The sequence below is a fragment of the Aulonocara stuartgranti genome (assembly GCF_965226115.1).
Source record: "Aulonocara stuartgranti genome assembly, chromosome: 6".
NCBI classification, from domain to species: domain Eukaryota; kingdom Metazoa; phylum Chordata; class Actinopteri; order Cichliformes; family Cichlidae; genus Aulonocara; species Aulonocara stuartgranti.
In genome coordinates this window covers 28276542-28302675 of record NC_138944.1, presented here as the reverse complement: position 1 = coordinate 28302675, position 26134 = coordinate 28276542, and positions in this window count along the sequence as shown.

Genomic DNA, 26134 nt, shown 5'->3' with positions numbered 1-26134 from the left:
TTGATTGTCTCAGCAGCAGATGATAACTGGAGAAGCAAGCTACAGGGAAATTAACTGGCAGCCTATAGAAAACGTGTCCTCCACCCTCTGAAAACATGGGACTAGGAAACCTATAGATCTATAAAAAGTAGTAGTAAAAGTAGTCTTACATTAGCTATGTTGTTTGTAGATTATGAAGTGGGATGCAGGGAGCATTTACTTCACATCTGGCCATTCTAGGACTGGTGTGCATGATATTCTAGATGCATTAATTTTGCTATATAATCACATTCAACACTGCTTCGACTTTGCAGTGCACTAATTACAGAGGTGCACTGCAACACATGTTGAGATACACTTCTTTGCTTATTTTAAAATTTAAATGATTGACTCATATACAAGCTCCAGATCCACACAGCACTGACAGAGCTCTTTCAGAAAAGGCTTTTTACATTTTATATCTATGTTAGGTACCACGCTACATTTTAGTTCTTTTGCTGTTAAGTGGAAGACTCACCGATCACAACACATAAAAGCAGAGATCCTAGTTCAGGAATTAAATGTCAAAATGCTGCAACACCTTCACTTACATCTTCACTGTGCTTCTGACTTAACTGCCTGCATAGGTGACAATCAAACTGACCAGGAGGACAGGTAGCAGTTCAACTGTCATCTTACAAGTACTTTAAAGCAATGGAAGTTCTTCACTGTGATAAAAAGGCCGCGTGCTAAGTACACTGTTTTTCAGCACTTTCAGTTGTACATAATAGTGCGTGGATGTTTTATAGGTGTTTTGAATTTAATTCTACAGGAACCTGCTAAACAGTGTGTAACCAACTAGCCTAAGGGCTTCAAATAACTGGCACAAAATAAGGCAATAGAGCCTTAACCACTGTTTATACTGCCTTTACCTCTCCTCTTATCAGTGGATCTAGAAAGTAATCATAGCACTTCACTTGTTCCACATTCTATCACATTACAGCCTTATTATGAAATGGATTAAACTCATTTGCAATCTCAAAATTATATACATAAAACCACTTAATGACAATTATGGGGTATTTTAAGGAAATTCCTGCAAATGCAAATATATTAAAAATTTAAAAAACAAACAAATATATAACGTATGACACAGCAAAGACGGTGAATATATATTACATTTATTTTTGTTTTTCATTTTTTGACTTGGATGTGCATCAGGATTTAATCAATTCTTCCTGTGCTCATGCTCAGTTTCTTCATCTCCAATTTCTTGTAATTTTGCCTTACATTTTTTGAGTAATCTTGCTGATGTAGCCCTGCTGGCCTAGTGGGTGGGGTATTATCCTAAATCCAGTGTATTAAAATACAAAGAGGCACATTGCCAGATTTATTCTACTTCCTAAAACAAGGAAACACAGCCTCATCGCTCATTTTCCATGATAACCAGCAACTCTTTGTGAGGTATGGCATGGCAGATGTTAATACATCGTCAGGAAGTGCATAAACAACATTAGTGAGTATCATTACATGACAACTTGAGCACAATAGAGTGAATCTCATGTCCATGCATGTTCTTCAGTTGTACTTCAACTACACAGTGACCATTATAACACTATCTGAACACCTGCTCACACTGACCATGGTAAACCAGAAGTTGCTGAAGTTTCACAAACATATCACTTGCATCACCAAATACAATACACTGTCACATTCATTTAAAGCACATAATTGAACCATGTTTACATTTGTTGCAGCATTTGCATCTCCTCTTCCCTCAACAACACATTATACTTGAAAATATTCTTGAGCCTGATTAACTTACCTAAAATGTCATTTGTGCATCATTAGCATTGATACTGTACTTGAAGCTCACTTTACCTGCTAGCAACATGCCCATTAGCCTAGCAAGACCACGTTGAAGTTACAATCTCATTTTAAGCAAAATCACGGTGGCCCTGATAGGCCAAACGGACTGCAACTTGAGAGAACACCAGCAATAAGAAAAATGCTGCAAAAGCACACAAAACACAATGGAAATAGGAAAAACGACAACAGAAATAGGAAAGAACAGATTTCCAAAAGCACAGGGGAAGTGTTTCTGGGGAGACAATAACCCGCCGGACCAGTTGCAGGAACCAAAATACGCTAAGAAATGTGCTGGGAGACACTTACAAGAAGTGGAGGATCTATCGGTTTTGTGAGGAAAACCTAACACCGGTAAGTGTGTTAGCTTAACTATTAGCTAAAAATCCATCATCAATATTGTATGAATCATGATAAAACACACCTACCATGTTTTGAGTTCCTGCAACTGGTCAGTCGGGTTATTGTCTCCCCAGAAACACTTACCTTGTATTTTTTCCTATTTCTGTTTTCGTTTTTCCTATTTCCATTGTGTTTTGTGTGCCTTTGCAGTGTTTTTCTTCTTGCTGGTGTTTTCTTAAGTTGCAGTCCGTTTGACCTCTCAGGGCCACTGTACAAAATACTTTAACATCACCCAGTTTCCAATGTTATAATTTACTTAATAGGTCCACAACAGTGTTAGGATTTCTACTGTGTTACATATGATTCTTTTTGAGGACTAGTAACTCACCTATGTTTTAAAGTAAAGAGGCACAGATCATGAGCTTCTTTGCCGCTTCGACTGCAGGATTTATTCTGAAGGCTTGTCTCTATGGGTGTTTACGTTCCTTCCAAGCGCTATACACTACCTAGCCTAACGGCATCTTTAGCTAATGCTACTGGCCAGAACATAAAGTGTAGTTAGATAACCACTGAATCAGTAATTAATAAAGACATAATAAATACAATTTTCAATTTTTTTTAATCTTTTTTAAAAACATGCACTGAAATATAATCCCCATAGCTTATGAATTGTCTTTTTATTTTCAGACTTTTATTTTAATCCATATTTATGTCTTAAACACACATTTTTAACCTTTTACACTGAATGACACATGAAACTGAGCACATACTCAAATTTGGTTTTGGCTTAGCAAAGGAACAGGAAGTAAAGAAATATCTGAAGAGAGATAAAAGGTTGTTTTTTTTTTCTAAAGAGGAAACACTGAAAGCAGAGATGGGAAGTTACAACTATGAAAGAGGTCAATGTGTGACACATCTTGAAGGGAAGATTCACGTTGTCTGCTGCAAGATAGGGAGTGACTGTTGTTCCGATTGAAGTGAAGAGGGTCATTACAGCACCAAAGTACAGGGGGGAGTAAAGTGATCATTGGTGGCAGAGTAGAAAGCAATGCCTGAGTGCAGGGCTGGATAATGGCCCGGGAACAGATCTCCTCAAAGCCTTAAAAACAAACACATGCATTCTGAAGTACAGCCAACAAGAAGTAACAACACAAAGAGGAGCCTGTACTCTAGCACAGCATTGCTTGAGCTGAATGTTAATGGCAGCTTGCTAGCAGTCTCATAATGGCATTGCTCAAATGCTTGTGTTTGTATGGTGGCTACGCTGCTAACCATTTATTGTGTCATTACAGCATGCAAACAAAGAGGTAGTTAGTACCAAGAACACAGTAATTCTAATGTTGCTGGAAATGTCATTAGCTTTATTAATTTAGTACCAAAGTATGTGGGGCTTTCCTCAAGGAAGCATGAATACTTCGACAAGGTCATACTTTCAACAAATGAAGATTGTTCCTAAATAAAGTATACTTTTTAGCTTGTATTTTCAACTATAAAGCCATATCATCATGTAACAATTTGGCTTAGTGATGTTTTCTTAATAAGTTAAAGCTGGCTTTGGATTATCATGCCCATTATATTTTATAGATTAATGCATTGTTTGTTTTGTTTTCCATAAAAACTGGGCCCTGGTTTAACTCAGTGGGTTAGCTGGCGACCATATGTCGTATGGCCAGAGAGCAGTAGGCCCTTTGCTGAGTATCTTCCCCTCTTTCTCTCTCTCTTCCTGTTTTCCACAGGAAGAAACCTCCGACAGAACCAGGCTCGGGGAGGGGCGGGGCCATCTGCTGTGACCATTCGGGATGAGAGAAGGAAAACTGGAGAAAAGACATGCTGGACTTTATAAAAAGCATTTTGTCTTCTGTTTTAGTCATACCTAAAATCAAATTAATTGCAGTATAAATGAGATCCCTGTGTATCTGAGTCAAAACCAGAAAAAATATTACCAAAAATAGACTCATTACTGAAATTCCATAAATGCTGTTGTTTCACACAACACAGATAACAGACAGAGAGGATATGACTTTAATTTTAAACCTTTCTGTGAGAAATATATTTTTTCTTAATAATGTATCCATCATTCACTGTGCAAACATAGGGTATTATCTTTTCCAGTGCTGTAGATGAACAGAAGAATCTGAGTGCACATACATATATTTTAAATGGGTATAACATCTGTGCCATATTAGTTTGGAAACGTTGGGAGATTCTTTACATATAGCTGGATAACTCTACACTACACTGCCATCTGTCACCATTAAACTGTGTTTTATTAAATAACAATAGCACAACAAATAATACACTTACTGTACATAATGACTTCTCTCAACAAAGCCATATTTCTCAATTTCTGAATATTCTGAGCCAATTTGATATTTAGTTGGAGATAAAAAATATTTCACTCTCTGTATATATCTATATATTTGTTTACATTTGAAATAAGAAAAAATGTCTGGTCCAAAAATCATTTATCTATGTATCCTAGAAACTACTGTATTTTGAATTAATATCAGTCTGAAAGCTGTGTTGTACAAACATAACAGTATGTTTTAAGCAGTATGTAAAGTATAAATTACCTTTAGTAAATAGTTGATATGTTGTATTTTATGAAAGTAAAGCCATACGGTTGTGCTTCCTAAACAGTTATTGCAATACTTTTATTAAACTCTTGACTTAAAGTTGAATTGACTGTCTGCACAATCACATCGTAATTCTCTTACATAAAGATCCACATTGTTGGTGTACATAAACAAAGTTCCAAAATCTGAATCATTGCCAAAATACTCCTGGATCTGACTTTATGTGTGAATAGATATTCCATTCCTCTTTAATCTACCTAAAGAGTGCTGAACAGTGGTGGATGTTACCAGTGCTTTCCTCTGTGTGCCCACAGCTCAAAGATCCATATGTTAGGTTAATTGGCGACTCCAAAATACCATACCATACCAGCTTTATTTATAAAGCACTTTAACATAAAACCCGGGTTCACAAAGTGCTGTACATATACAAATAGCATAGCAAAGTAAAAATAAAAATACTTTAAAATAAGATCAAATAAATAACTAACTAAATAAAAAAATGTTAAAACAAACTGAGTCAGAAGAGTTTTAAACTCAGAAAGAGAAGAGGCCTGTCTGACGTGCAAGGGCAGATCATTCCACAAAATGGCCATGAATGTACGGGTAAGCTTTTTGCTGTTCATTTTTACTTCTTTCCATCTGAACTTGTCTGTGTGGACTGAACTTTTTAAATAAATAACACCTTTTAGTCAGTCCACAAAGGCTTGTTCTTTCTGAGTGTCACCCAAACCCAGTAAGTTTCTCTGTATTGTATATAAAGAAAAAAGGTTACAGTATGGTTTGATGGTATTTCGATACTATTTCAAATACTAAACCTTAGGTCACAGAAAGATCTGCAAACAGTTCTGTAAGGTCAGTTAAAGTTCCTCAAACATTCCACCGAGTTAATGAACAAAATAGGTCCACAGACTTTAACCTTAAGGTTGATCCTCTAAAGGTTACAATGTCAAGACATTCCCCGTAGCCTTTAAAGTACACCACTTCATGAGAATGTTTTGGGAATGTTACATTAGTGCACGTGCCCTCAGAACACTCAGGAAACTTCACTGTGAGAATATGGGTATGTACTGTATGGACCTACATAGAATTATTAATCTCTTGTTGTCCTTGTGCCACCTTTGAAATGTATTAACATTCAAAATGAGCATGTAATCAAAGAAAATCTAAAAAAAGATATATTTGATATGAACCCTAACTATAAGCGTAGGCAATCAAAGTAGGCAATCTGGGTTTCTAAGAAATTGCCAAGTATTCGTAATCAGAGAACAAAGAAACTAACTCACTCATCAGAAATTAATAACATTTTTCACAAACCCCCCAAAACTTCAGTTTTAGTTACAAAGTAACAAAGTACTACCTATGATGCCTTAGAAATCAGAGGAATTAAAAAAAGAGTTTAATTGATTTAGAAATGACTCTCATACACACTGTGCACACCCTCCCAATTCTTTTTTTTTTTTTTTGGGGGGGGATGTATTTATCTATACTTAATGCATCGGTCCCACGGTTGACTGGTGTGACAAAGTCTCAACATGTCCTTTCCATTTCACCCTTGTGTGGCTGTGATGTTTTTGACGGCAGAGACATAAAAACACAACTGAAATCGCCAGAAACACAACACATCTCTCCAAGGGATCTGGTGCTTCTTATTACACAATATAACCAGTTCAGAGAAATTGAAATATTCAGCAATCCTTCAGGTCTTTCAGTTATAAAATGTAATGTTGCCTAGAACCACCCTCAAAGAGTTGCCTGTGCATGCCCCATACTCACAGTCACAGAGGTATCTCTGTTTTCATCAACCGAAACATTCACAGTTGCATTTACATTTCACAAGTAATACGAACAGCCTGTGATTTTGCCCTCAGCTCACAAATGTAATGCTTTCCACAGTGGCAAAGAAATAAGGTGTATTGTACACATCTTTCTGTGCTGCAGCAATGTCATATCATAGAGGTCATAAAGTATGATTCTGAATTGAAAATAGGAACAATATCACAGTGGAATTATCTGTTTTTGTAAAACATGTATAAAAATTTAATAAAACTACATTTCTTACATTTCTTGCATTTCTGTAAGCTCTTTTATCAAATTGTGGATCATGTCACGGCCTGGTGCTGTCTAGCTCTTTATACTTGGGCCCTTTGTTGGATGTCTGCCACTGTAATGTTGAGGGAGGTTAATGTAGTTTCCTCTTAGATCTGGCAGCCACTGAGCATTTATGTTATGGATTGTGCTCTTCTTCCATATGCTCTTCCAGTATTGTTCCATCTCCAGCCTTGTTGGGACTGTTCTTACAATTTTTCCCATCAACTGAGTTTGAATCCGAGTACACCTTGGATGATTCTGTCAAGTCTAGAGTAGGTGAGCTAGACTCAGAAGCAGGAGTTGTTAGTTTATTATAACCTTGTGAAAACAACACAAGGTTTAGTGCAATGTTAATCCAGTGGAATCCATACATCCAATCCAAAAAATGACACTCCCTCACAACACTGGAACGCTCTCTCTCACCATTCATCAGAGGTGGAACACCAGAGAAGACCTGTGCACAGGGAACTACACAATTACTCCCAGAAGTCACAAGGAACATGATCAGATATCTCTGGGGATGAGGGTTTCATTGATGAGGTAGGTCCACGAGCCAGCGCTGAATGGCTGTCAACCACCGCCTTAAGAAGGAGATGGTGATTTTTCATCAGACAAAGGTGCGAGATCATCCACAGGTGAGTAGGTCATGATCATCACACAAACACACAAAAAAATAGAGGGAGAAACAGAGAGAGAAACCAGCGAACTTATAGAAAGACCCTTGACTGAGACAGGTTTGGTGGAGAACATCTAGTTTATTCTGCTGGCTTTATACCTCTTCAAGCGGCTGGCCAAGGCTGTGAGTCTTTGCTTGGCAGTTTCTAAGGCTTCAGCTTGGTGTACTTCTTAGGCACCCCTTTCTTCATCACACCTTTCTGCACCTCCAATAGTTGGCTAAGTTCCCTCCATGATGTAGATCAGTTGGTTGGTTTCAGTGAAGATCGCAGAAAGAATTTCATTTACATCTTTTAGCAGATCTTTAGAGGGCCATTCACGTAGTCTTGGTAATTGGCCACAGAGGGCCCAGGTTTAGCCGTGAACCTATCTCCAGATCGGCTGCTTTAGCACTTCACTCGCAACAAACTTTACGTGCCTTTTATATAGAAATGTAACTAGTAATAAGAATTTAAACTGGTTTTAAACTGGTTTCCCCCTTAAAGTAAAAAACAAAATGCATAGCCACATGAGGCACACTCTCCTCTGGCATCATCTGCTAGAGCAATTAACCCACAGTTAATTAGAAAATTTCCTCTCCTGTAGTTCAGTTGGATAAGACTGGAGTGCGGAATAGTACAGTGGATAATTTATGGCCCACTGGTAATCACACACGAGCAGGAACCAGGATACTTGAATTAATCACACCTTCATTTACTTCACAGAAATTACCCACCACAGCTTTATGATTTAGATGTGTTTACCCACTGAATATATATCTTCCGAACACATCCCTCTTGAGCTATTCAGTATGCTTGTACCATCCTAGTTTAAACAGTTCGAAAGCAGTTTTAATACCTCTGAGTTTTCAGAAGCCCTGCTGATTTTGATGTGCATTACAATGACCAAAGTTCTTTCAAATCCCTATTCTATAAAGAAGGCATTTTATTGGGCTTTAATCTGACACATTCAGGCAGGTTTTACTGCGAGAATTCATATGCCAAACATTTCCATGTCCATGAGAATACTGTGTCTTGCTACAAACGTTTATTTTTATATTTTTTACATGAATTAAAAAGCCATGCCTCTTATGAATCAGAAGCACATCAGAGTTATCCTCTGTGGTAAATGTTCATGTTTGTCAGGCTCATGCTTAAAAAATTGGCTATCTATTAAAAATGTGTAGTATCCAGGTAGCAAGTGTGATTAAACCTAGGAACATTATTATTTTGCATCATTGGAGACCCTACTCACAGAGAATCTTGTGTTTTTAGATGGGATTTATGAAGCTTTTACACTTGTCAATCTTTCCACAGCTTTAATGCCACAATTATAAATAAAAATTTACAATTTGTATGTTATGACTTTCAGTAGTTAAGTGAATTGCAATTTTAATTCAAATTCAATTAAATTGTTCCCAGTGAGCACAGTGAAAACTGGGCTAAAACTCACAAATCTCATACATTGATCAACATGTCATGGATGTTGATCAATGGATTTATAGTTTGGATTTATAGTTTGTCAGGATTTGTATATGTTCATACGTACAGGCAGTCTTTAATGTAAATAATTTCACACTGTATGTTACAAACATAAAAACTGCATGCATGAGAGCTTGCTGACACATAGTGTACATTATATGTGTGAGAGAGACTCAGTTGTAGCAGTGCTTAAAAGCATTACTGGTTGCAAAGCACTGAGTGCAGTGCACCCTTCCCTTTTGCAAGAATGAAGATCTGGCCTTCTTTAATTGGGAAAAATGTTTCCAGTTCTAAGCTTACTGTCATGCGTATTCGATATAAAGTGTGGGTCATCATGTGTAAGCAACTGTGTTAGGTACAATAGATCTGTGTCTGATCCAAATATATGCAAATATTCTTGCACTATATTCTCCTTGATCTAATATTTTTACAATTGTTAAGTACTATAGAATCAGAATCAGAATCAGAATACTTTATTGATCCCTGGGGGAAATTATTTTTTGTTACAGTGCTCCATTTTAAACCAACATTAAGACAAGACAGACAATACGCTAACTAAGAATAGTACAATATATACATATATATATACATACATACATACATAAGTCACTTATAAATAAATAGTTGGAAAAGAAACATGTGTAGTGTATGGCAGATCCAGTTTTTTTTTTTTTTAACAACAGAATATTTCATAACACACTTTAACACCATTAGTGTGTTGTAGCATTACAAGATAATGCTTTTCTTCTGCAAAGATCTGGTGTTAGTTTAATTTAAAAATGTCAGTGTTGATTGTACTGGCAAGCATTTGAAACTGGCATCAATTCAAAGCTCCAAAATAGCAGATGAGAATATGTTAGCAAATACTGTGCTACAGCCTTGACATTTTACTTAAGTGCAGCCATCAGAAGCACTCAGTTATAGTACATCCATTTCTCATGTCACCAGCCACAGTGATGGTGTGCGATAGCAGTGTCAAGATTTTACAAGCAGACCTGAAAGATCTGAGTCGTCTCCTTTTGAGTGGCATGACATGACCTCGTCTCAACCCCCCTTCGCTCCTCCTATCTGAGATGCACTGCAGATACAGAGCTGGACTGCCATACAAGTAACCATCAGTGGGTTGGATGTCTGTTGGCAGCTCAATTACCACACATCCAGAGAGATGGAATTTGAGTCTCTTATCAGCTGCTCGCCCATGCAGGTGACTCAAACTGAACTCTGAAAGTAGAAGAGGGGACTCCAATTACCTATCTAAAAAACAACCCAACCTGGCTTTTCTCTAAAGCCAGTGTGCATGTAATGGGTAGCAATTATCCCTTGACTGTTTTTCACCATGCAGGTCCAACAGACATGGCACACTGAATTTGTAAATAGTGTAATTTGTCTGTAGCTGGTATGGCATTAATGCTTTTAATAAGTAGATGTGTCCCTGTGGTGCTGAGATAAGACTGACAGAAGTTACTTTATGGTTTAAACCTGTCACCTTCGATGACTATGCAGCAATTTTGTATCATATCAGTGCCCTATATTGGCACTTTAGTGTTATTTTTAGGACTCTTATTGCTTAAATCCTCTCCTCCATATCACAGGATTAAAGGATTCCTAAGGTGCACGTGTGTGTGAGTGCATGTGCATGTGTGTAGTTGGATTTGTACCAATGCCCTCAAGATACCATATCTTAAGAGTCTGTCTGTGCCACACTTGACATACATTCACAGATTTGTGCTTTTAGAGGTATCAGCCTTTACTCACAAACTACAGATATCTGCAAATAGGAATGCCTATCTTCCTCACTGGTCCTCTGTATATGGCAAATGCATTTGGCCAGTTGTTCATTAAGCATTTTTAAGTATGCACTGTGACTAGTGCTGCAGCAGTGCATTCAAAACATTTTTCAAATTGAAAAATACAGATAATTTTGATATTCTGATAAAGATTCACTAATTGTTTTACTGATAGTATGAAATTCAAAGTCAGTGCCCTCCCCAGCACTCAACTTTAATTTTATTACCCAACAAATACATATATCATAACACAACTAAAAAGGATGATTTAAATGTGAAATGTTTTCTAGATGTTCTTGTTTACAATACAGTTGACTGCTTCCTACAGTTTTCTTCTTTCATGAATCACTTATAGTGAATAATCAATGAATAGTGCTGAGAAGTTCAAAGGTGAAATAATATTCCATACTTCTGGTATTTCAGTTATTTCATAGGACTGTGTGTTGTTACATGTTGAGCTAAATTTAGGTGTGGGATGCTAACATGATGATAGAAATACAACAAAATATTTTATTATCCTCCCAGGATATTAAGTTGTAGTTAAATGTGCAAGCAAACTAGCAAAATCTACAAGCACAGAAGTATGTTTTAGTAGCAGAAATAGGAAATAACCTGGAAGTCTTTTGAAAATCTTAAACAAATTTTAACAACGACATGCACAAAACACACCAGCCAAATAGTGACAGCCAGTCTTGATCGAACAAGTATCCACAGTCTTTAAGATAACAACTGCTAACTCTACTGAATGTACTATGATTAACAAATTAGTCACAAAAAATATCTTCACTATTCTTTGGCATATGTGCTGCAAACTAGTAGATACAGGACACATCCAAACCCATGTATCTATATATACAAATGTTTTTTTATGCAATAAGTGTTTGTACATATGGTTGAACACTTACTTCACTTACTAAAACACTTACTAAAAAGGACAACATAATTCAGTCACTCAATATCTGCTTAAATTAAGCTAAACATTGTCTCACAGTACTAAAGCTAACTTGCATTCTGAGGTTCAAATGCTAATATTCATACTGGCAGGTACTTAGCCCAATATCATTTAAAAGATTAGTAGAGAGAAGAAAGTTACTGTTGGACTTTCAATTGCAAGCATATTGCCTTAATAGAGTAGCTATCAATGCAGAAACACTACTAAAACTGCAGCAGAAGTATTAGCTCAACTTTAGTTAAGCATAAAAACCCAGGTGAAAAAATGCTGCCCACGTTCTTATCAAGCACCCTGCTTTAGTTCCAGAGTTGAACTACATAGCCCCTAAATGATCCCCTCTGAATGACTGAACTGAACTGCCAAAGCCTTTGTCTCAAGGTTTAACCATGTACAGCTGACACGCAGCAGCGAGTATATTCATGAAAATCTTCAAATGGAAATAACCAACATTGACACGTTAGATGGAACATCAGTGTTTCATTCTAATTTCAAATACCATTGATGTCTGTTGAATTGTAATCATTTGCGTAGTCTTAATAGTAGTTTGTTTTTTTCAATGTGAGTTATCAAAAGTAACTGTACCTTTGAAATGGGCCACTGATTGTGTCAAACTATAACAGTGCAACAATTAATGCTATTCAATTTATCTTGTATAATACACTACTGAAATGTCTTGTATTACAGTATTTAATCATACACCAACTCTATTGCTCCCATAACAAATCTACTATGTGCATGCCATGCATAATTATATGATTGTTTTTGCTGTCAAATACATTTGTTTCATGTAGTGGTTTCTAAGCAACTAGACGAAGATAGATGTCATAGTCAATCAAATAACCAATCACAAAACCACAGTTTGTCACTGGTACACTTTAGGTTTTTGTAGAGATTAAGCAAGTGGTATGACTCTGCCTCCTGACATCTGACCCACACTAAACTCATGGACTGGACATACACACACCCACAACCACCTACACACACACACACAATGGACAACTGTACCCTCAAACACAATAATAACATGGACTGAACCACCACTCACAACCACTAGCACTTTATATAGCCTCTGTAGAAATTATCCACATATCTCACTTATCTTAACTGCACTACTGTATAGCTCTGTGTAAATAATCATTCTGTACATACGATAATTTTTAATCCTACAACTGTTTATAACTTGCATAGTTCACATTTCTGTATAGTTTTTTTATTTCATATTTATATCCTGTTCATAGCCTGTACATAGCTTGTACTCACTACAGCCTGTACATACTTATAGTTATAGAATATTCACAACATACTTCATACCATGTACATTATAACATACCATAATAGACCAATTTCTGTAATATACTTACATATCTATATTATTGCTAATATATATTGTAATATATCTATATTATGGCTAAAGCACTTCTGGATGGATGCAAACTGCATTTCGTTGCCCTGTACCTGTGCATGTGCAATGACAATAAAGTTGAATTCTATTCTATTCTAATTCTATTCTATTCTATGACGACTGAGGATATTGTCGGGTGGTAGAAAGAATACTTTGAGGACTTCCTTAATTCCACTGACACAACTTCCATAGCAAAAGCAGAGTATGGAGACGAGGAGGACAACTTGTTCATTACGATCGTGGGCAATCGTGGCTCAAGAGTTAACCTGAAAACGGAAGGTTGCTGGTTTGAGCCCTGGCTCGGACTGTCTTGGTCATTGTGTCCTTGGGCAAGACACTTCACCCGTTGCCTACTGGTGGTGGTCAAAGGGTCCGGTGGCGCCATTGTCCGGCAGCCTCGCCTCTGTCAGTGCGCCCCAGGGCAGCTGTGGCTACAGTGTAGCTTGCCATCACTTGTGTGTGAATGTGTGTGTGAACGGGTAGATGACTGCAGGGCTCTAGACTAACTTTTTGACATGGGCGCACCGGTACGCCTAACTTTAAAAATTTAGGCGTACCAGCACAAAAGTTAGGCGCACTCAAATTTTTCAACAGCATCGCTTAACACCGCAGTTTTACATGTGCACTGTCTTTGGGGGGGAAGTCCATACAGACAATATTCATTTCTAAATTATTAACAAACAAACTTGTGCTTAAAGTGCTTTGTCAATATTGTAGAAAATGTTACACTTAATCATCATCTTGGCCTCCTCTGACGACCTGTTTGCTGCTTCTGTTGCTGCTGGCTCGGCGAATTTTGGTTGGAGAGAGACAAAACCTACAGCTTAGAATCAGCGCAAAAAAGACGTAAACACAGCGCGGACCCGACGCATCAGAATCGCTAAGCTCCGACAGCGTGTCCGTGTTCGGGCCATCGGGTGAGAAAGCCGAGAAAGACAAAGCTGATTCTGATGCGCTCTGTGTTTACGTGTTTACGTCTTTGTGTGGAATCCGTTAATGAATTGACATCGCTTTATTCAAGCTACTCACCTCTCTCTTCCACCTGCTCTTTCAACTGGTCCCGCCCCTGACTATCTCTGATTGGTTTAGTCAAGTCAAGTCAAGTTTATTTATAAAGTACATTTAAAAACAACCAAGGCTGACCAAAGTGCTGTACAATAAAATACAAATATAAAATACAATAAAACACAAGTACATAAAACACCTCACTGATAAAACAATAAGTTCATACAGTAAGTTTAGTCCATGATAGGGGCATAATGTGTGTCTGTTGTTGACCACACGGAGAGTTGCAGAGAATTTTTTTTTTTTTTTGTTACCCGAATAGTTGGTCGCACAGGTGCGACCAAATATTTTTTTTTAGTCGCACCACTGAAAGATTTGGTCGCATTTGCGACCAAATTGGTCGCACTCTAGAGCATGTATGTAGTGTAAAGCGCTTTGGGGTCCTTAGGGACTAAGTAAAGCGCTATACAAATAATTCAATTCAATTTTATTTATATAGCGCCAAATCACAACAAAAGTCACCTCAAGGCACTTCATAGATACAGAGAAAAACCCAACAATCATATGACCCCCTATGAGCAAGCACTTTGGCGACAGTGGGAAGGAAAAACTCCCTTTTAACAGGAAGAAACCTCCGGCAGAACCAGGCTCAGGGAGGGGCGGCCATCTGCTGCGACCGGTTGGGGTGAGAGAAGGAAGACAGGATAAAAGACATGCTGTGGAAGAGAGACAGAGGTTAATAACAGATATGATTCAATGCAGAGAGGTCTATTAATACATAGTGAGTGAGAAAGGTGACTGGAAAGGAAAAACTCAATGCATCATGGGAATCCCCCGGCAGCCTACGTCTATTGCAGCATAACTAAGGGAGGATTCAGGGTCACCTTCGGCTGCATCAGCTACAGGGGCCTGGCTAGCTACGGGTGAATGAAGGGTGCGAAGCCGAGTCTCCAATTCAGTAATCCTGGCCTCCAGAGCTGCAAATATGCTACATTTGTTACAGTTATCATTACTGCTAAAGGAGGCCGAGGAGTAACTAAACATCTGACACAATGAGCAAGAAAGTGCAGGAGGGACAGGTGAAGTAGCCATGGTGCTAACGAGTTGGCTACGAGCTAAGCTAAGCTAGCGAAACAGTACAGAGACAGTGAGTGAATACTTTGGCTATAAATTAGGTCGTGAGTACACAGAAAGTGTGCTTCGGAGGAAGCACGTGAAGATTATACTATGAAAAAAGAATGTATTTAAAGTTGTTAATTAAATTGCTAAGCAAATAAGCTACTCAGAAACACCACTGTGTTTGAGCAGGAACAGGAAGTGATACTCTACCGCAGAGCGAGCGAACACCAAGTGACAACGCCACCAAGAGTGCACACACAAATACAGGCCATTTACCATCACCAGGTCTCTGAGGCGCTGGATGTTGTAGGGCTGTTTTGGTTGACATATCTCCACAGTATTGCATAGAAATCAGAGATGGTACCTTTGGATTGGCATACCGGAGTGGTGGTTCCCATCTTTAAGAAGGTGGACCGGAGGGTATGCTCAAACTATAGGGGATCACACTCCTCAGCATCCCTGGGAGAGTCTATGCCAGGGTGCTGGAAAGGAGAGTCCGTCTTGCTCTAGTCTCTGCTTTTCACAGATGATGTGGTTCTCTTGGCTTCATCAGGTGGTGGCCTCCAGCTCGCCCTTGAGCAATTCATCTGAATGTGAAGCAGTGGAAATGAGTATCAGTACTAAACAAGTCTGAGGCCTTGGTCCTCAGCCAGGAAAAGGTGGAGTGTCCAATCCAGGTCAGAGACAAGTTACTGCCCCAGGTGGAAAAGCTTAAGTATCTCAGGGTCTTGTTCACAAGTGAGGGGAAAGAGGAGCGGGAGATCAACAGACAAATTGTGCTGCAGCTGCAGTGATGCGGACACTGCACAGGTGGTGAAGAGAGAGCTGAGTGTAAAAATGAAGCTCTCGATTTACCGGTCGATCTATGTCCCTACACTCACCTATGGTCACAAGCTTTGGGTAATGACTGAAAGAACTAGATCATGGAAATAAGCAGAAACAAGCTTTCTCTGAAGGTTGACTGGCCTCTCCCTTAGAGATAGGGTGAGGAGTTCTGCCACCCAGGGCTCAGAAAGGAGCCGCTAGTCCTCCACATTGAAAGGAGCACGTTGAGGTGATTTGGACATCTGACAAGGATGCCTGCTGAGGTGTTCTGGGTGTTTGCCACCTGGAGGAGGCCCTGCGGGAGAACCAGGACATGCTGGAGAGATTATATTTATGGCCTGGGAACCGCTTGATGTTCACCCAGACAAGCTGGAGGAGGTGGCCAGGGAGAGGGAGATCTGGGCTTCTCTGCTTTGGCTGCTGTGACCCCGTGAGTGGGAGAAAATGGGCTGATGGAGGTATGACACGTTAAATATTATTATTATTATTATTATTATTATTATTATTATTATTATGATCTAAAGAAAACATTACTTAAAACAGCCAAGAGAAGGTAATGTCTCCTTCCCTTCTTTGTTTCCTTTACCATAGTAAGACACACAAAATACAGTTGGGTTCAAATCCATGTGTTGCCTCAGTGATGAACAAGTCAACCTTAAAGTAACACTGCACGCACAGAGTACCTGCTCAGCACATTTAAATTAACTTCTGGCACTCTTTGTTCGCTGGTTATGAAGTAAGCTTTAATGACCCTTCACAAATGCGAACACAGACTATAAATAAAGAAGTACAAATTTCCAGGGAAGTTTCTTATTATCATCATCAAATTGCTATACCTAGTAATTTAGAGACCAGTTAATTATTCAGCTTCACAGTGGATGAAGGCTACACCTTTAATATGCAGTCTGTAATAATAAAATACAGAAATCCAAACACACAAATATCAAACAAATTGCTGAACAGTGAATGCATATTAAAACCTTCCAAGTCAAAGGTGGTTATAGCATCTGACTGCCTGCTGTGCAGGCGCTGCATGAGCACTGCTGATCTGCTGTTAGATGTTCTCATGCTATCACTTTTATGTCATCACTACTTTAATATTACTATGGAACCCCAATTTAATAGTATTGTAGAGATCTGCCGAGGTCCAATTCAGGTCATTTAAATGTTTTTAATTTTCTGCACATTTTTGTCCCATTTGCTTCAGAAATGTGTATCTTATGTTGCCTGCAGTGTTGCATAGGACAAAAAAGAAAAGAAAGAAGCATGTCAGTACTTAACAACAACAAGCTCAACCTGTGGTCATGACAAATATTCTGTTTTAGACATAAATAATTTGAATTCTGGTACATTTTGCACAACAGCACTGGGAAACAGGTAAATTGAGCCTGAATTTGAATAATAGGCTTTGGAAATTAAATATTATTGTTACAAAACATCAAATTAGGCATAATAATATGTGTTTCCTTTTTGTTTAATCTTCATACTGAGAACTGCTGAAGTGACAAGTAATATAATATATAATACCTGTAGGCATAGCTGGGTTTTGCTCTTAAGTTGTTTTTTCTACTTTCATGACAAGGCTTGTCATGTTTTCTTTTCCCCCTGGCAACATCAGAGTACCATTTCACTAGCAACCGTGCATTTGCTATTTCCTAACAGCAAATATTTTCCACTTCAGTTCACATTTTAATGCATTTCCCACACATATATAGAAGAAGTGTTGTATACTGCTTGTGACTGAAAGACTAAAGCGACCATTAGGTGACTAAAACAGTAAAGCTGGCAATATTTAACCAACATCCCTATTTTTGCAGATGGAAACATGGAAATCTATCTTATGTCTTATCTCAACCTCCAGATTATGTTTCAGACTCAAAAGGCAAGGCAAGTTTATTTGTATAGCACAATTCAACAACAAGGTGATTCAAAGTGCTTTACAGAGACATTAGAAACAAGAACAAATAAAAAGCATGATTTACAATTGATTAAAACAAGCAAATAAACTAACTAACTAATTAACAAACAAACAAACAACAGTATATAAAATCAAAACAGATAAAATCAGAACAGTAGATAAAATCAGTAGTTAAAGTGTAAGTTTTGAAATTTAAGCTTAAAGTGTGGATTTGGTGCTTTATTCAAATGCAGCTGAGAACAGGTGAGTCTTCAACCTGGATTTAAATAAACTGAGTGTTTCAGCTGATCTGAGGCTTTCTGGGAGTTTGTTCCAGATATAAGGAGCATAAAAGCTGAATGCAGCTTCTCCGTGTCTGGTTCTGACTCTGGGAACTGATAAAAGACCGGATCCAGATGACCTGAGGGATCTGGATGGTTCATACTGGGTCAGGAGGTCATTGATGTATTTTGGTCCTAAACCATTCAGAGCTTTATAGGCCAGCATCAGAACTTTAAAGTCTATCCTCTGACGGACAGGCAGCCAGTGTAAGGACCTCAGAGCTGGACTGATGTGGTCCACTTTTTTGGTCTTAGTGAGGACTCGAGCAGCAGAGTTCTGAATGAGCTGTAGTTGTCTGACTGATTTTTTAGGTAGACCTGTAAAGATGCTGTTACAGTAATCAAGCCTACTAAAGATGAATGCATGGACTAGTTTTTCCAGGTCCTGTTGAGACATCAGATCTTTTATCCTTGATATATTCTTGAGGTGATAGTAAGCTGACTTTGTTATTGTCTTAATGTGTTTTTCTAAGTTTAGGTCTGCATCCATCACTACACCCAAATTTCTCGCCTGGTTTGTGGTTTTTAGATGTATAGATTGAAGTTCTCTGGTGACCTGTAATCGTTTTTCTTTGGCGCCAAAGACTATTACTTCAGTTTTGTTTTTGTTTAGCTGGAGAAAATTGTGGCACAACCAGTCATTGATTTCCTCAATGCATTTACCAAGAGCCTGTACAGGGCCTTGGTCTCCTGGTGACATTGTGATATATATTTGTGTGTCATCTGCATAGCTGTGATAGTTTATTTTGTTGTTGTTTATAATCTGTGCCAGTGGGAGCATGTAGATGTTAAACAGAGGGGGTCCCAAGATGGAACCTTGGGGAACTCCACATGTGATACTTGTCTGCTCAGATGTGAAGTTACCTATTGATACAAAGTATTTCCTGTTTTCTACGTATGTTTTGAACCAGTTTAGTACAGTTCCTGAAAGACCTGTCCAGTTCTCCAGTCGTTTGAGTAATATGTTGTGGTCAACTGTATCAAATGCTGCACTGAGATCCAGTAAAACTAGGACTGACATTTTTCCACTGTCTGTATTCAGACATATGTCATTAAACACTTTGGTCAGAGCGGTTTCAGTGCTGTGGTTCTGTCTAAAACCTGTCTAAAAGTGTAAGAAAGGATTTAAGAAGCTTTGCTTCCCAGTCAAGAAAGAAAATTGTCACACTGGTAAAAGGATGAGCCTGTGCTCAGAATAACTGGGTTTTGACTTTTTGTGAGAAAGTATCCTTTTGTAGAGTTGAGCCCTAAATATATGATTTGTAAACTACCCACCAAAAATTATGAAAGACATCTATATTTTGTGTTGTATAGATCTCTCCTGAAGTTAGCATAGGAACTGGCTACTTTCTGATAATAAACCTGCAGTCAGTTAAGCTAAAAGACAAAAACTGAAATAACAGCAACAGCTATTGTCTTGAAAAATGAATTAAACAGAAGGGTTGATGGTTTGTTTTTAGTGGAGCACTGACCTTTTACAGTTGGCTACTCTAGCCCCAGAGACTTCATTCTGACAGCAATGTAGATGATATAGTTTGACTAGCAAAACCTTGTTTTGTAAGCTTAACAGCTACAATACACAGGGTAGTGACTGACAGGGCTGATAGCAAGACAAAATGTATTTTGTATTTACTCAGGTTATCTTTACCTAATAATGTTTGTTTGATGATATGAATCTTATATGTGACAAATATGCCAAGAAATCAGGAAGTGTGCAGTGCGTGCGGTACTACTAAACATGAAATAGACCTGAAAATTGTTATAAAATGTATACAGTACATATTAGTGTAAAATATAATTATAACTTATATATGATTAAAATGCATCCCCATCCAGCTTAGGCAGTACAGGATCTGCTGAGATCTGACCTCAGTTAACTTTTCAGACAAGCACAACCTGGATAGTTGACCTATCACATGGCTAATGTAGTTTAAGGCCTAGCTACAATTTCTGTACTGTATATGATAAGTATAGCAATAAAAGATCTCCCAGAGACAGATTATTGTGATTACAAATGATGAAGACTTATTCCATGATAGCATTCGAAGTGCGTGATCACTGAATAGTGTCTTGTGAGAGACAGTCAGTCACAAATCAACAAATACATAAATTAAAGATTTGGGATAATTTCAACTGAATAATGTCAACTTCTTAAATTAATGTAAATTTAATAGTTTTTCATGCTACCAAGTCAGATATGTTTCAATTTAATGCAGAGAAAGCAAAAATAATTTAGGTCAGTTGGGGGCTTTAATCGGATGAGAAGAAATCATCATTATGTTTTAAAGCAGGTCAATCCTAATCTGGAAAACGGCATCCTTCATCATTCTATTCGTTCTCTAATCCACAGGATGACGGCCATCAATATTACCAGGACAGCAGTGTGCCAGGCCTGCATTGTCAACTGTAACACCCAGTGGGATTCTCAAGTATCAGTATTCAATATGAATTAAAAAGGAATTTACAGTGAGGATCCAGCATAGATGCTTGGTCAGTGCTAAGTGCACCAGCAGGGAATCACAAGGCAAAGAGCCGATTACATGTCATACCTGAATGTACAACAGATTAGTGAATGAATATACTTCATTTAGTAATTTCTGTACAGCAGGCGAGCTTGACATAAATACTGAGGATCTAAATAGGAGATTTTTTGTTTTGTTTTACATTGGAATCAATTTATTGTGTAGCACAGATATATGACTGAATACTTAATTTAAAAAAAGCATTTTAAATCGTCATCAGAAGCACTATATTTATATATACATATATATATATATATATATATATATATATATATATATATATATATATATATATATATATATATATATATATATATATATATATATTCATTTGAATACTTTAGTTTTTTAGGATTAATTTGGTTTTTGTTATAGAAAATCTGCAGTAATATAAGATTAATGATAAATGTGATGAATGTGAGATTAACACAAGCGACGTCAAAAATTCCTAATGCATTTTTAAATAGGGAGGTGTTTTTGCCTCCAGAATTATTTTTCCCTATTCTAAAATTCCACTTTTCAAATATGCTTTTAGGACATTCTTGATGATCTTCCACAGAGACACACAGGAGTCTTACAGAGATTTAAAGAATAAAAAGGTCTGTTCCTCATTTACAAGTTCTAACTATGTCAACTCTGTTTCTGAGAAACAATGTTTAGACAGTAGTTTCACTTTTTTCCAATTTAAGTTTGTTCATGTTTTATGCTAACTGATTCTGCAGAAATGTTCCAGCATTCATGAGCAGCATGGTGGCTCAGTTGTTGTTGTTAGCGCCGTTGCCTCATTGCATGTCAGTCCTGGTTTCAAACACAGGTAGAGCCCTTCTGTGTCGAGTTTTGTATGTTCTTTGTATGCACTCTCTCTGGGAGTTCAGGTTTGTTCCCCCAGGCTCAGTTAATGCTGTCCCAGATACTCTTGCAATTCTTAATCCCAAAATGTTCACTTTGCAGTTAAATAAAGGTTTAAAAAGCCCTATGTTGTTTATGACTGTCCCAAATTCCGTCACCTCTCTCACTTCATATGTCTCTCACTCATAACTGTGTGTATGATTTAGAACAGGGGTCGGCAACCCTGGGCACGTGTGCCAGCAGTGGCACGCGAAGGGTTAACTGATGGCACAAGTCCCCGACACGCAGTGAATTAATCTGAGAAGGTGGATTAAAAAATAAATGGCTGGGCCAGCGGTGCACATTGCAAATTAGCTCGCATAGACACATTAGTTGTGCCGCTTCTTATTGATGGTATGTTAGCTAACAACCCCAACTACCAGATTCAACTTGTAATTGGCTAAAAATAACTTAGCCTACCGGTGAGAGGGACGTTGCTAGCTGGCAGTTTTTTCAAGCGATGTTGAAATTTCCACATTCCGACACTTCAAATGCTTCAGGAGCATCAGCACCACGGAAGTAGGCCTACACAGAATTCACAATGGGTTTTCAGGACTTTCAGGTGTAAGGACCAATGTTTTCTTTTCTGTTCAAACCAGAAAGCTTTAAGGAGCAGCTGGATTTGTCTCGCATTAACTGGCTGAGTTAATGCCAGTTAATGCGACATCGAAATGCAGCTGATTGAACTGAAAATCTCAACTCTGTGGGGGGCAAAGTTTGCAGAACTACGAACGCAGCTGAATCCACAACTGTGCATGTTCATGGAGCTTGCATTTTCACCTGCTGGACATCACTACATGACAAGGTTAACAATCTCCAGAACATTGCAGAGGCCTTATTGACAGTATTTGGTTCTACATATCTGTGTGAGCAGATTTTCCGTGTCCTCAGGCAGCCGTCTGAATGCTGGACACTCGGAGACCTGTCTCTCTGAGTGGGAGACCAGAGATCACATTAACATGTGTATCTCTGTATTAACAAACATGCCATATTGGCCCTGTTACGTGCCTGTGTTGGTGGGTTATTTGTTTCCTAATGTGTGTATGCAAATTCACCTGTGCAGGGGCTCGGCTGTGATTGGTGGACCTAAGGAACGGCCTGATGTAACTGGTTCCTGCTGTGGACGTGAACTATAAAAGGGCGACTGAAAAGCTGCGGTGCGGGGGGTGTGGCAGACTTCCTGTGCACTTGCCTCAGGTCCAGACGGAGCGGCCGTAGCTATTTGGTTAAAAGGTCGGGCATGTGTGTGAAGTGCGGAGCAAGTAGGGGTGAGCTGCCGATTATTTTGGGAAGCCTTCTTTTCTCCTGTGTTTTTAGACCAGGGAGGTCAGACTGTGTTATTTCTTTCTTTTCTTTTCCGTAAACAGGTCAGAGGGGAACCGAAGCCTAGGTTGAGTTTTGTTTGTTGTGTTGGCCTTAGCTCACCCCGAAATTATACACTGCCACTACCGTGAGTGCCATTGTTGTCAATAAACTGTTGTTAAAAGTCCGATGCTGTGGCTGTGTCTGTTTGGGCGTGGGAAGTCACGGGACACCCCGCTCTTGTTACGGTCATTTCGAGCCGGGTCGTAACAGCCCAGTTTATTTTTCTTATCATTGTTGTGAGGAGACCATAAATAGCATTTGCATTTTCTGTTGTACAGTTCATTTGCTGTTCTTTTTATGGATAAAAAGTGTCTTTTTCTGTTTCAAAATAGCTGATAACTATTCACTGATAGCTGCCAACATCTGCAAACAAATATAATTCTATAAAGTGGTTCTATATAGTGTGTAACTGTTAATATATAGCGTTATTAAATTTATTGCTAATGCAATCATATGGCACATTGACTTCTGAGGAAATTTTAGATGGCACTCATCATCAGAAATACCACTCCTCTCCTCCAATATACCACTCAGTGGTATATTGGAGGAGAGGAAGGTGGGACAAACAGCACTGGTCAGCCCTGATAAAGCAGCCACCAGGCCCAGGCTCTTCCAGCAGCCACTAGGCCCAGGATCCTCCTGCTCCACCAGGCCCAGGATCCTCCAGCAGCCACCAGGCCCAGGCTCTTCCAGCAGCCACCAGGCCCAGGCTCTTCCAGCAGCCACCAGGCCCAGGATCCTCCTGCTCCACCAGGCCCAGGCTCCTCCAGCAGCCACCAGGCCCAGGCTCTTCCAGCAGCCACCAGGCCCAGGATCCTGCAGCAGCCACCAGGCCCAGGCTCTTCCAGCAGCCACCAGGCCCAGGCTCTTCCAGCAGCCACTAGGCCCAGGATCCTCCTGCTCCACCAGGCCCAGGATCCTCCAGCAGCCACCAGGCCCAGGCTCTTCCAGCAGCCACTAGGCCCAGGATCCTCCTGCTCCACCAGGCCCAGGATCCTCCAGCAGCCACCAGGCCCAGGCTCTTCCAGCAGCCACTAGGCCCAGGATCCTCCTGCTCCACCAGGCCCAGGAGCGTTAAGATGCCGCCTAAGAGGAGCAACGTTAATGAGGAGGAACTGGAGGACATAAAGAAATCCCTAAACTTTATGTCTGAAGAAATAACAACAATTTCAAAACAACAAAAACTGATACTCAATTTAATGGATGATATTAAAGAACTAAGAAGGCAGAGCGAGGAAAAGGACAAGAAGATTGCTATGCTGGAAGGACGGGTGTCAGATCTGGAACAATATTCAAGAGTAAATGATGTGATAGTGACAGGACTGGAAACCAAGCATCAGACATACGCACGGGTAGCAGCAGCAGAGAGAGGGGAGCCACCCGAGCAAGAGCTACGCTCTTTGGAAGAGCAGGTAATGGCCTTCTTTAAAAGCAAAGGTATAGAAATGGACAGTAAAAATATTGAAGGATGCCATCCTCTTCCGAGAAAAAATCAAATACCTGCCATTATCATTCGTTTTGTTAATAGAAAACAGAAAAAAGAACTGCTCAAGCAAGGAAGAAAGCTAAAAGGTACAAATGTTTATTTAAATGAACACCTAATCAAGAAAAATGCAGACATTGCAAGACAAGCAAGAATATTAAGAAAACAGAAGAAAATACAGTCAACTTGGACGTCAGACTGTAAAATATTCATTAAGTTAAATGGAACACCAGAGCAGGCTAAGGTTCTAGTCATCAAAGAGATGACTGAACTAGAAAAATATAACTGATAAATGCAAAGCAGTGCTAAATATGATGTGACCGTCCAAGTGCACAACCAACGCAGATGTCTGACAATTTTCAACTAACAACTCATATAGATATTGAAAATAAGACATTGATGTATGACAGCAACATAGATCCTGATTGTAATTTCTTTAAACAATAAGACAAATGAATGCAATTATTATACAAATGAGCAACTTAAAAAGGAATTCAAGGTAGAACAGGGTATAACAATGGTTCACTTTAATAGTCAAAGCTTATATGCAAACTTTCAATCCATCAAAGACTACATAACACAGTTTGAACAGCCATTCAATGTGATAGCCATATCGGAGACCTGGATAACTCCTGGAAAAGAAGAAGACTTTAAAATAAATGGATATGAATTCCTTCATGTAGACAGGATCAACAAGAAAGGAGGTGGGGTGGCACTTTACATTGATAAAAACCTAAAGTACAAAAGAATGGGAAGAATGACAACTGTTATTGATGGAGTGATGGAATGTTTATCAGTGGAAATAATTATAGAAAAAAGGAAAAACCTAATTGTCAGTTGTATATATAGAACACCAGGATCTAAGATTGAGATATTTAAGGATAATATGGAGGACTTATTTACAAATATAAATCAGAAAAGAATGTTTATTTGTGGGGACTTTAATATTGACTTATTGAATCCAAATCATAATAAGAGTACAGAAGAATTTATTGATTCCATGTACAGCATAGGTTTATTTCCACTGATAACAAGACCGACCAGAATAACATCTCATTGTGCAACTCTATTAGATAATATATTTACAAATATAATAGAAGGAAAGATAAAAAGTGGGCTGTTAATCAATGATATAAGTGACCATTTACCAGTCTTTGCATCGTATAATTGCCATTATAAAGTGAACAACGATGGACATAAGATTATTTACAAAAGAATAAGAACAGAGAAGACCTTAAATTGTCTTAGAAATGAACTTTTAAAGCAAGATTGGAATATTGTATATGAACAAACAGAAGTTAATAAAGCTTACGAAGGATTTTTAAGAACATTTAACACATTACTTGATAAAAACTGCCCAGTAATTGAAATCAATAGGAAACACAACTATGCAGGAAGACCATGGATGACAAAAGGACTACAAAATGCCAGCAAAAAAAAGAATACCTTATATCGAGAATTCATAAAAAAGAGAACAATAGAAACTGAAATGAAGTATAAAACTTACAAAAATAAATTAACTAATATAATGAGATCCTGTAAAAGAGAGTATTACATTAAAAGGTTAGAACACAATAAAGATA